Here is a 12,671-nt window from a genome sequence, read left to right on the forward strand (position 1 = left end):
TGATACCCTTGGGTGGCATAAGGTAAAATGCTTTTCCCTTTGCATGTAGAAATCGTTCATAAAAAGTGACAATAGAATTTATCGGCGCAGTAGAAATGAAATCACAAGTATTGAGATATTTAGCATAGGTTCCTAGGGATCTGAAAAGTATGGTGCAGTCGGGCCCAAAGAGCTCTTTGATAGCCTTGGGTGGCATAAGGTAAAATGCTTTTCCCTTTGCATGTAGTAATCGTTCATAAAAAGTGACCATGGAATTTGTCGGCGCAGTAGAAATGAAATACCAAGAATTTATACGTTTAGTATAGTTCCCTAGGGATCTGAAAAGTATGGTGTACTCGGGCTCAAAGAGCTCTTTGATACTCTTGGGTGGCATAAGGTAAAATGCTTTTCCCTTTACATGTAGAAATCGTTCATAAAAAGTGACCATAGATTTTGTCGGCGCAGTAGAAATGAAATACCAAGTACTTAGATGTTTAGTATAGGTCCCTAGGGATCTGAAAAGTATGGTGTAGTCGGGCCCAAAGAGCTCTTTGATACCCTTGGGTGGCATAAGGTAAAATGCTTTTCCCTTTACATGTAGAAATCGTTCATAAAAAGTGACCATAGAATTTGTCGGCGCAGTAGAAATGAAATCACAAGTATTTAGATATTTAGCATAGGTCCCTAGGGATCTGAAAAGTATGGTGTAGTCGGGACCAAAAAGCTCTTTGATACCCTTGGGTGACAGAAGGTAAAATGCTTTTCCCTTTGCATGTAGAAATCGTTCATAAGAAGTGACCATAGAATTTGTCGGCGCAGTAGAAATGAAATCACAAGTATTTAGATATTTAGCATAAGTCCCTAGGGATCTGAAAAGTATGGTGTAGTCGGGACCAAAAAGCTCTTTGATACCCTTGGGTGACAGAAGGTAAAATGCTTTTCCCTTTGCATGTAGAAATCGTTCATAAGAAGTGACCATAGAATTTGTCGGCGCAGTAGAAATGAAATCACAAGTATTTAGATATTTAGCATAAGTCCCTAGGGATCTGAAAAGTATGGTGTAGTCGGGCCCAAAGAGCTCTTTGATAGCCTTGGGTGGCATAAGGTAAAATGCTTTTCCCTTTGCATGTAGAAATCGTTCATAAAAAGTAACCGTATAATTTGCCCGCGCAGTAGAAATGAAATCACAAGTATTTATATATTTAGCACAGGTCCATAGGGATCTGAAAAGTATGGTGTAGTCGGGCCCAAAGAGCTCTTTGATATCCTTTGGTGGCATAAGGTAAAATGCTTTTCCCTTTGCATGTAGAAATCGTTCATAAGAAGTGACCATAGAATTTGTCGTCGCAGTAGAAATGAAATCACAAGTGTTTAGATATTTAGCATAGGTCCCTAGGGATCTGAAAAGTATGGTGTAGTCAGGCCCAAAGAGCTCTTTGATACCCTTGGGTGACATAAGGTAAAATGCTTTTCCCTTTGCATGTAGAAATTGTTCAGAAAAAGTGACCATAGAATTTGTCTACGCAGTAGAAATGAAATCACAAGTATTTAGATATTTAGCTTAGGTCTCTAGGGATCTGAAAAGTATGGTGTAGTCCGGCCCAAAGAGCTATTTGATACCCTTAGGTGGCATAAGGTAAAATGCTTTTCCCTTTACATGTAGAAGCCGTTCATAAAAAGTGATCATAGAATTTGTCGGCGCAGTAGAAATGAAATCACAAGTGTTTAGATATGTAGCATAGGTCCGTAAAATGCTTTTCGCTGTGCATGTAGAAATCATTTATAAAAAGTGACCATAGAATTTGACGGCGCAGTAGAAATGAAATACCAAGTACTTAGATGTTTAGTATAGGTCCCTAGGGATCTGAAAAGTATGGTGTAGTCGGGCCCAAAGAGCTCTTTGATACCCTTGGGTGGCATAAGGTAAAATGCTCTTCCCTTTACATGTAGAAATCGTTCCTAAAAAGTGACCATAGAATTTGTCGGCGCAGTAGAAATGAAATCACAAGTGTTAAATTATTTAGCATAGGTCCCTAGGGATCTGAAAAGTATGGTGTAGTCGGGCCCAAAGAGCTCTTTGATACCCTTGGGTGGCATAAGGTAAAATGCTTTTCACTTTGTATGTAGAAATCGTTCATAAAAAGTGACCATAGAATTTGTCGGCGCAGTAGAAATGAAATCACAAGTATTTAGATATTTAGCAAAGGTCCCTAGGGATCTGAAAGGGGTGGTGTAGTCGGGCCCAAAGAGCTCTTTGATACCCTTGGGTGGCATAAGGTAAAATGCTTTTCCCTTTACATGTAGAAATCGTTCATAAAAAGTGACCATAGATTTTGTCGGCGCAGTAGAAATGAAATACCAAGTACTTAGATGTTTAGTATAGGTCCCCAGGGATATGAAAAGTATGGTGTAGTCGGGCCCAAAGAGCTTTTTGATATCCTTGGGTGGCATAAGGTAAAATGCTTTTCCCTTTGCATGTAGAAATCGTTCATAAGAAATTACCATGGAATTTGTCGACGCAGTAGAAATGAAATACCAAGTATTTAGATGTTTAGTATAGTTTCCTAGGGATCTGAAAAGTATAGTGTAGTCGGGCCCAAAGAGCTCTTTGATACCCTTGGGTGGCATAAGGTAAAATGCTTTTCCCTTTGCATGTAGAAATCGTTCATAAGAAGTGACCATGGAATTTGTCGGCGCAGTAGAAATGAAATACCAAGTATTTAGATGTTTAGTATAGGTCCCTAGGGATCTGAAAAGTATGGTGCAGTTGGGCCCAAAGAGCTCTTTGATACCCTTGGGTGGCATAAGGTAAAATGCTTTTCCCTGTGCATGTAGAAATCGTTCATAAAAAGTGACCATGGAATGTGTCGGCGCAGTAGAAATGAAATACCAAGTATTTAGATATTTAGTATAGGTCCCTAGAAATCTGAAAAGTATGGTGTAGTCGAGCCCAAAGAGCTCTTTGATACCCTTGGGTGGCATAAGGTAAAATACTTTTCACTTTGCATGTAGAAATCGTTCATAAAAAGTGACCATAGAATTTGTCGGCGCAGTAGAAATGAAATCACAAGTATTTAGATATTTAGCATAGGTCCCTAGGGATCTGAAAGGTATGGTGTAGTCGGGCCCCAAGAGCTCTTCGATACTTTTGGGTGGCATAAGGTAAAATGCTTTTCCCTTTACATGCAGAAATCGTTCATAAAAAGTGACCATAGAATTTGTCGGCGCAGTAGAAATGAAATACCAAGTACTTAGATGGTTAGTATAGTTCCCTAGGGATCTGAAAAGTATGGTGTAGTCGGGCCCAAAGAGCTCTTTGATACCCTTGAAGGTAAAATGCTTTTCCCTTTGCATGTAGAAATCGTTCATAAGAAGTGACCATAGAATTTGTCGTCGCAGTAGAAATGAAATCACAAGTATTTAGATATTCAGCAAAGGTCCCTAGGGATCTGAAAGGTATGGTGTAGTCGGGCCGCAAGAGCTCTTTGATACCCTTGGGTGGCATAAGGTAAAATACTTTTCACTTTGCATGTAGAAATCGTTCATAAAAAGTGACCATAGAATTTGTCGGCGCAGTAGAAATGAAATACCAAGTACTTAGATGTTTAGTATAGTTCCCTAGGGATCTGAAAAGTATGGTGTAGTCGGGCCCAAAGAGCTCTTTGATACCCTTGAAGGTAAAATGCTTTTCCCTTTGCATGTAGAAATCGTTCATAAGAAGTGACCATAGAATTTGTCGTCGCAGTAGAAATAAAATCACAAGTGTTTAGATATTCAGCAAAGGTCCCTAGGGATCTGAAAGGTATGGTGTAGTCGGGCCGCAAGAGCTCTTTGATACCCTTGGGTGGCATAAGGTAAAATGCTTTTCCCTTTACATGTAGAAATCGTTCATAAAAAGTGACCATAGATTTTGTCGGCGCAGTAGAAATGAAATACCAAGTACTTAGATGTTTAGTATAGGTCCCCAGGGATCTGAAAAGTATGGTGTAGTCGGGCCCAAAGAGCTTTTTGATATCCTTGGGTGGCATAAGGTAAAATGCTTTTCCCTTTGCATGTAGAAATCGTTCATAAGAAATGACCATAGAATTTGTCGGCGCAGCAGAAATGAAATACCAAGTATTTAGATGTTTAGTATAGTTCCCTAGGGATCTGAAAAGTATAGTGTAGTCGGGCCCAAAGAGCTCTTTGATACCCTTGGGTGGCATAAGGTAAAATGCTTTTCCCTTTGCATGTAGAAATCGTTCATAAAAAGTGACCATAGAATTTGTCGGCGCAGTAGAAATGAAATCACAAGCGTTTAGATATTTAGCATAGGTCCCTAGGTATCTGAAAAGTATGGTTTAGTCGGGCTCAAAGAGCTCTTTGATATCCTTTGGTGGCATAAGGTAAAATGCTTTTCCCTTTGCATGTAGAAATCGTTCATAAGAAGTGACCATGGAATTTGTCGGCGCAGTAGAAATGAAATACCAAGTATTAAGATGTTTAGTATAGGTCCCTAGGGATCTGAAAAGTATGGTGTAGTCGGGCCCAAAGAGCTCTTTGATACCCTTGGGTGGCATAAGGTAAAATGCTTTTCACTTTGCATGTAGAAATCGTTCATAAAAAGTGACCATAGAATTTGTCGGCGCAGTAGAAGTGAAATCACAAGTATTTAGATATTTAGCATAGGTCCCTAGGGATCTGAAAGGTATGGTGTAGTCGGGCCCCAAGAGCTCTTCGATTCTTTTGGGTGGCATAAGGTAAAATACTTTTCACTTTGCATGTAGAAATCGTTCATAAAAAGTGACCATAGAATTTGTCGGCGCAGTAGAAATGAAATCACAAGTATTTAGATATTTAGCATAGGTCCCTAGGGATCTGAAAGGTATGGTGTAGTCGGGCCCCAAGAGCTCTTCGATACTTTTGGGTGGCATAAGGTAAAATGCTTTTCCCTTTACATGCAGAAATCGTTCATAAAAAGTGACCATAGAATTTGTCGGCGCAGTAGAAATGAAATACCAAGTACTTAGATGGTTAGTATAGTTCCCTAGGGATCTGAAAAGTATGGTGTAGTCGGGCCCAAAGAGCTCTTTGATACCCTTGAAGGTAAAATGCTTTTCCCTTTGCATGTAGAAATCGTTCATAAGAAGTGACCATAGAATTTGTCGTCGCAGTAGAAATGAAATCACAAGTATTTAGATATTCAGCAAAGGTCCCTAGGGATCTGAAAGGTATGGTGTAGTCGGGCCGCAAGAGCTCTTTGATACCCTTGGGTGGCATAAGGTAAAATACTTTTCACTTTGCATGTAGAAATCGTTCATAAAAAGTGACCATAGAATTTGTCGGCGCAGTAGAAATGAAATACCAAGTACTTAGATGTTTAGTATAGTTCCCTAGGGATCTGAAAAGTATGGTGTAGTCGGGCCCAAAGAGCTCTTTGATACCCTTGAAGGTAAAATGCTTTTCCCTTTGCATGTAGAAATCGTTCATAAGAAGTGACCATAGAATTTGTCGTCGCAGTAGAAATAAAATCACAAGTGTTTAGATATTCAGCAAAGGTCCCTAGGGATCTGAAAGGTATGGTGTAGTCGGGCCGCAAGAGCTCTTTGATACCCTTGGGTGGCATAAGGTAAAATGCTTTTCCCTTTACATGTAGAAATCGTTCATAAAAAGTGACCATAGATTTTGTCGGCGCAGTAGAAATGAAATACCAAGTACTTAGATGTTTAGTATAGGTCCCCAGGGATCTGAAAAGTATGGTGTAGTCGGGCCCAAAGAGCTTTTTGATATCCTTGGGTGGCATAAGGTAAAATGCTTTTCCCTTTGCATGTAGAAATCGTTCATAAGAAATGACCATAGAATTTGTCGGCGCAGCAGAAATGAAATACCAAGTATTTAGATGTTTAGTATAGTTCCCTAGGGATCTGAAAAGTATAGTGTAGTCGGGCCCAAAGAGCTCTTTGATACCCTTGGGTGGCATAAGGTAAAATGCTTTTCCCTTTGCATGTAGAAATCGTTCATAAAAAGTGACCATAGAATTTGTCGGCGCAGTAGAAATGAAATCACAAGTGTTTAGATATTTAGCATAGGTCCCTAGGTATCTGAAAAGTATGGTTTAGTCGGGCTCAAAGAGCTCTTTGATATCCTTTGGTGGCATAAGGTAAAATGCTTTTCCCTTTGCATGTAGAAATCGTTCATAAGAAGTGACCATGGAATTTGTCGGCGCAGTAGAAATGAAATACCAAGTATTAAGATGTTTAGTATAGGTCCCTAGGGATCTGAAAAGTATGGTGTAGTCGGGCCCAAAGAGCTCTTTGATACCCTTGGGTGGCATAAGGTAAAATGCTTTTCACTTTGCATGTAGAAATCGTTCATAAAAAGTGACCATAGAATTTGTCGGCGCAGTAGAAGTGAAATCACAAGTATTTAGATATTTAGCATAGGTCCCTAGGGATCTGAAAGGTATGGTGTAGTCGGGCCCCAAGAGCTCTTCGATTCTTTTGGGTGGCATAAGGTAAAATGCTTTTCCCTTTACATGCAGAAATCGTTCATAAAAGGTGACCTTAGAATTTGTCGGCGCAGTAGAAATGAAATACCAAGCACTTAGATGTTTAGTATAGGTCCCTAGGGATCTGAAAAGTATGGTGTAGTCGGGCCCAAAGAGCTCTTTGATACCCTTGAAGGTAAAATGCTCTTCCCTTTGCATGTAGAAATCGTTCATAAGAAGTGACCATAGAATTTGTCGTCGCAGTAGAAATGAAATCACAAGTGTTTAGATATTTAGCATAGGTCCCTAGGGTGGTGTAGTCGGGCCCAAAGAGCTCATTAATACCCTTGGGTGGCATAAGGTAAAATGCTTTTCCCTTTACATGTAGAAATCGTTCCTAAAAAGTGACCATAGAATTTGTCGGCGCAGTAGAAATGAAATCACAAGTATTGAGATATTTAGCATAGGTCCCTAGGGATCTGAAAAGTATGGTGTAGTCGGGCCCAAAGAGCTCTTTGATACCCTTGGGTGGCATAAGGTAAAATGCTTTTCCCTTTGCATGTAGAAATCGTTCATAAAAAGTGACCATAGAATTTGTCGGCGCAGTAGAAATGAAATCACAAGTATTTAGATGTTTAGTATAGGTCCCTAGGGATCTGAAAAGTATGGTGTAGTCGGGCCCAAAGAGCTCTTTGATACCCTTGGGTGGCATAAGGTAAAATGCTTTTCCCTTTGCATGTAGAAATCGTTCATAAAAAGTGACAATAGAATTTATCGGCGCAGTAGAAATGAAATCACAAGTATTGAGATATTTAGCATAGGTTCCTAGGGATCTGAAAAGTATGGTGCAGTCGGGCCCAAAGAGCTCTTTGATAGCCTTGGGTGGCATAAGGTAAAATGCTTTTCCCTTTGCATGTAGTAATCGTTCATAAAAAGTGACCATGGAATTTGTCGGCGCAGTAGAAATGAAATACCAAGAATTTATACGTTTAGTATAGTTCCCTAGGGATCTGAAAAGTATGGTGCTCTCGGGCTCAAAGAACTCTTCGATACTCTTGGGTGGCATAAGGTAAAATGCTTTTCCCTTTACATGTAGAAATCGTTCATAAAAAGTGACCATAGATTTTGTCGGCGCAGTAGAAATGAAATACCAAGTACTTAGTTGTTTAGTACAGGTCCCTAGGGATCTGAAAAGTATGGTGTAGTCGGGCCCAAAGAGCTCTTTGATACCCTTGGGTGGCATAAGGTAAAATGCTTTTCCCTTTACATGTAGAAATCGTTCATAAAAAGTGACCATAGAATTTGTCGGCGCAGTAGAAATGAAATCACAAGTATTTAGATATTTAGCATAGGTCCCTAGGGATCTGAAAAGTATGGTGTAGTCGGGACCAAAAAGCTCTTTGATACCCTTGGGTGACAGAAGGTAAAATGCTTTTCCCTTTGCATGTAGAAATCGTTCATAAGAAGTGACCATAGAATTTGTCGGCGCAGTAGAAATAAAATCACAAGTATTTAGATATTTAGCATAAGTCCCTAGGGATCTGAAAAGTATGGTGTAGTCGGGACCAAAAAGCTCTTTGATACCCTTGGGTGACAGAAGGTAAAATGCTTTTCCCTTTGCATGAAGAAATCGTTCATAAGAAGTGACCCTAGAATTTGTCGGCGCAGTAGAAATGAAATCACAAGTATTTAGATATTTAGCATAAGTCCCTAGGGATCTGAAAAGTATGGTGTAGTCGGGCCCAAAGAGCTCTTTGATAGCCTTGGGTGGCATAAGGTAAAATGCTTTTCACTTTGCATGTAGAAACCGTTCAGAAAAAGTAACCATATAATTTGTCAGCGCAGTAGAAATGAAATCACAAGTATTTAGATATTTAGCATAGGTCCCTAGGGATCTGAAAAGTACGGTGTAGTCGGGCCCAAAGAGCTCTTTGATAGACTTGGGTGGCATAAGGTAAAATGCTTTTCCCCTCTACATGTAGAAATCATTCATAAAAAGTGACCATAGAATTTGTCGGCGCAGTAGAAATGAAATACCAAGTATTTAGATATTTAGCATAGGTCCCTAGGGTTCTGAAAAGTATAGTGTAGTCGAGCCCAAAGAGCTCTTTGATACCCTTGGGTGGCATAAGGTAAAATGCTTTTCCCTTTTGCATGTAGAAATCGTTCATAAAAAGTGACCATAGAATTCGTCGGCGCAGTAGAAATGAAATCACAAGTATTTATATATTTAGCATAGGTCCTTAGGGATCTGAAAAGTATGGTGTAGTCGGGCCCAAAGAGCTCTTTGATACCCTTGGGTGGCATAAGGTAAAATGCTTTTCCCTTTGCATGTAGAAATCGTTCATAAAAAGTGACAATAGAATTTATCGGCGCAGTAGAAATGAAATCACAAGTATTGAGATATTTAGCATAGGTCCCTAGGGATCTGAAAAGTATGGTGTAGTCGGGCCCAAAGAGCTCTTTGATAGCCTTGGGTGGCATAAGGTAAAATGCTTTTCCCTTTGCATGTAGTAATCGTTCATAAAAAGTGACCATGGAATTTGTCGGCGCAGTAGAAATGAAATACCAAGAATTTATGCGTTTTGTATAGTTCCCTAGGGATCTGAAAAGTATGGTGTACTCGGGCTCAAAGAGCTCTTTGATACTCTTGGGTGGCATAAGGTAAAATGCTTTTCCCTTTACATGTAGAAATCGTTCATAAAAAGTGACCATAGATTTTGTCGGCGCAGTAGAAATGAAATACCAAGTACTTAGATGTTTAGTATAGGTCCCTAGGGATCTGAAAAGTATGGTGTAGTCGGGCCCAAAGAGCTCTTTGATACCCTTGGGTGGCATAAGGTAAAATGCTTTTCCCTTTACATGTAGAAATCGTTCCTAAAAAGTGACCATAGAATTTTTCGGCGCAGTAGAAATGAAATCACAAGTGTTTAGCTATTTAGCATAGGTCCCTAGGGATCTGAATAGTATGGTGTAGTCGGGCCCAAAGAGCTCTTTGATACCCTTGGGTGGCATAAGGTAAAATGCTTTTCCCTTTACATGTAGAAATCGTTCATAAAAAGTGACAATAGAATTTGTCGGCGCAGTAGAAATGAAATCACAAGTATTTAGATATTTAGCATAGGTCCCTAGGGATCTGAAAAGTATGGTGTAGTCGGGACCAAAAAGCTCTTTGATACCCTTGGGTGACAGAAGGTAAAATGCTTTTCCCTTTGCATGTAGAAATCGTTCATAAGAAGTGACCATAGAATTTGTCGGCGCAGTAGAAATGAAATCACAAGTATTTAGATATTTAGCATAAGTCCCTAGGGATCTAAAAAGTATGGTGTAGTCGGGCCCAAAGAGCTCTTTGATAGCCTTGGGTGGCATAAGGTAAAATGCTTTTCCCTTTGCATGTAGAAACCGTTCAGAAAAAGTAACCATATAATTTGTCAGCGCAGTAGAAATGAAATCACAAGTATTTAGATATTTAGCATAGGTCCCTAGGGATTTGAAAAGTATGGTGTAGTCGGGCCCAAAGAGCTCTTTGATACCCTTGGGTGGCATAAGGTAAAATGCTTTTCCCTTTGCATGTAGAAATCGTTCATAAAAAGTGACCGTAGAATTTGTCGGCGCAGTAGAAATGAAATGACAAGTGCTTAGATATTTAGCATAGGTCTCTAGGGATCTGAAAAGTATGGTGTAGTCGAGCTCAAAGAGCTCTTTGAAACTCTTGGGTGGCATAAGGTAAAATGCTTTTCCCTTTACATGTTGAAATCGTTCATAAAAAGTGACCATAGAATTTGTCGGCGCAGTAGAAATGAAATCACAAGTGTTTAGATATTTAGCATAGGTCCCTAGGGATCTGAAAAGTATGGTGTAGTCAGGCCCAAAGAGCTCTTTAATACCCTTAGGTGGCATAAGGTAAAATGCTTTTCCCTTTACATGTAGAAGCCGTTCATAAAAAGTGACCATAGAATTTATCGGCGCAGTAGAAATGAAATCACAAGTATTTAGATATTTAGCATAGGTCCCTAGGGATCTGAAAAGTACGGTGTAGTCGGGCCCAAAGAGCTCTTTGATAGACTTGGGTGGCATAAGGTAAAATGCTTTTCCCCTCTACATGTAGAAATCATTCATAAAAAGTGACCATAGAATTTGTCGGCTCAGTAGAAATGAAATACCAAGTATTTAGATATTTAGCATAGGTCCCTAGGGTTCTGAAAAGTATAGTGTAGTCGAGCCCAAAGAGCTCTTTGATACCCTTGGGTGGCATAAGGTAAAATGCTTTTCCCTTTGCATGTAGAAATCGTTCATAAAAAGTGACCATAGAATTCGTCGGCGCAGTAGAAATGAAATCACAAGTATTTATATATTTAGCATAGGTCCTTAGGGATCTGAAAAGTATGGTGTAGTCGGGCCCAAAGAGCTCTTTGATACCCTTGGGTGGCATAAGGTAAAATGCTTTTCCCTTTGCATGTAGAAATCGTTCATAAAAAGTGACAATAGAATTTATCGGCGCAGTAGAAATGAAATCACAAGTATTTAGATATTTAGCATAGGTCCCTAGGGATCTGAAAAGTATGGTGTAGTCGGGCCCAAAGAGCTCTTTGATAGCCTTGGGTGGCATAAGGTAAAATGCTTTTCCCTTTGCATGTAGTAATCGTTCATAAAAAGTGACCATGGAATTTGTCGGCGCAGTAGAAATGAAATACCAAGAATTTATACGTTTTGTATAGTTCCCTAGGGATCTGAAAAGTATGGTGTACTCGGGCTCAAAGAGCTCTTTGATACTCTTGGGTGGCATAAGGTAAAATGCTTTTCCCTTTACATGTAGAAATCGTTCATAAAAAGTGACCATAGATTTTGTCGGCGCAGTAGAAATGAAATACCAAGTACTTAGATGTTTAGTATAGGTCCCTAGGGATCTGAAAAGTATGGTGTAGTCGGGCCCAAAGAGCTCTTTGATACCCTTGGGTGGCATAAGGTAAAATGCTTTTCCCTTTACATGTAGAAATCGTTCCTAAAAAGTGACCATAGAATTTTTCGGCGCAGTAGAAATGAAATCACAAGTGTTTAGCTATTTAGCATAGGTCCCTAGGGATCTGAATAGTATGGTGTAGTCGGGCCCAAAGAGCTCTTTGATACCCTTGGGTGGCATAAGGTAAAATGCTTTTCCCTTTAAATGTAGAAATCGTTCATAAAAAGTGACCATAGAATTTGTCGGCGCAGTAGAAATGAAATCACAAGTATTTAGATATTTAGCATAGGTCCCTAGGGATCTGAAAAGTATGGTGTAGTCGGGACCAAAAAGCTCTTTGATACCCTTGGGTGACAGAAGGTAAAATGCTTTTCCCTTTGCATGTAGAAATCGTTCATAAGAAGTGACCATAGAATTTGTCGGCGCAGTAGAAATGAAATCACAAGTATTTAGATATTTAGCATAAGTCCCTAGGGATCTAAAAAGTATGGTGTAGTCGGGCCCAAAGAGCTCTTTGATAGCCTTGGGTGGCATAAGGTAAAATGCTTTTCCCTTTGCATGTAGAAACCGTTCAGAAAAAGTAACCATATAATTTGTCAGCGCAGTAGAAATGAAATCACAAGTATTTAGATATTTAGCATAGGTCCCTAGGTATTTGAAAAGTATGGTGTAGTCGGGCCCAAAGAGCTCTTTGATACCCTTGGGTGGCATAAGGTAAAATGCTTTTCCCTTTGCATGTAGAAATCGTTCATAAAAAGTGACCGTAGAATTTGTCGGCGCAGTAGAAATGAAATGACAAGTGCTTAGATATTTAGCATAGGTCTCTAGGGATCTGAAAAGTATGGTGTAGTCGAGCTCAAAGAGCTCTTTGAAACTCTTGGGTGGCATAAGGTAAAATGCTTTTCCCTTTACATGTTGAAATCGTTCATAAAAAGTGACCATAGAATTTGTCGGCGCAGTAGAAATGAAATCACAAGTGTTTAGATATTTAGCATAGGTCCCTAGGGATCTGAAAAGTATGGTGTAGTCAGGCCCAAAGAGCTCTTTAATACCCTTGGGTGACATAAGGTAAAATGCTTTTCCCTTTGCATGTAGAAATCGTTCATAAAAAGTAACCATATAATTTGCCCGCGCAGTAGAAATGAAATCACAAGTATTTATATATTTAGCACAGGTCCATAGGGATCTGAAAAGTATGGTGTAGTCGGGCCCAAAGAGCTATTTGATACCCTTAGGTGGCATAAGGTAAAATGCTTTTCCCTTTAC

This window comes from Topomyia yanbarensis, chromosome 1, assembly GCF_030247195.1.
Source record: "Topomyia yanbarensis strain Yona2022 chromosome 1, ASM3024719v1, whole genome shotgun sequence".
NCBI lineage: Eukaryota > Metazoa > Arthropoda > Insecta > Diptera > Culicidae > Topomyia > Topomyia yanbarensis.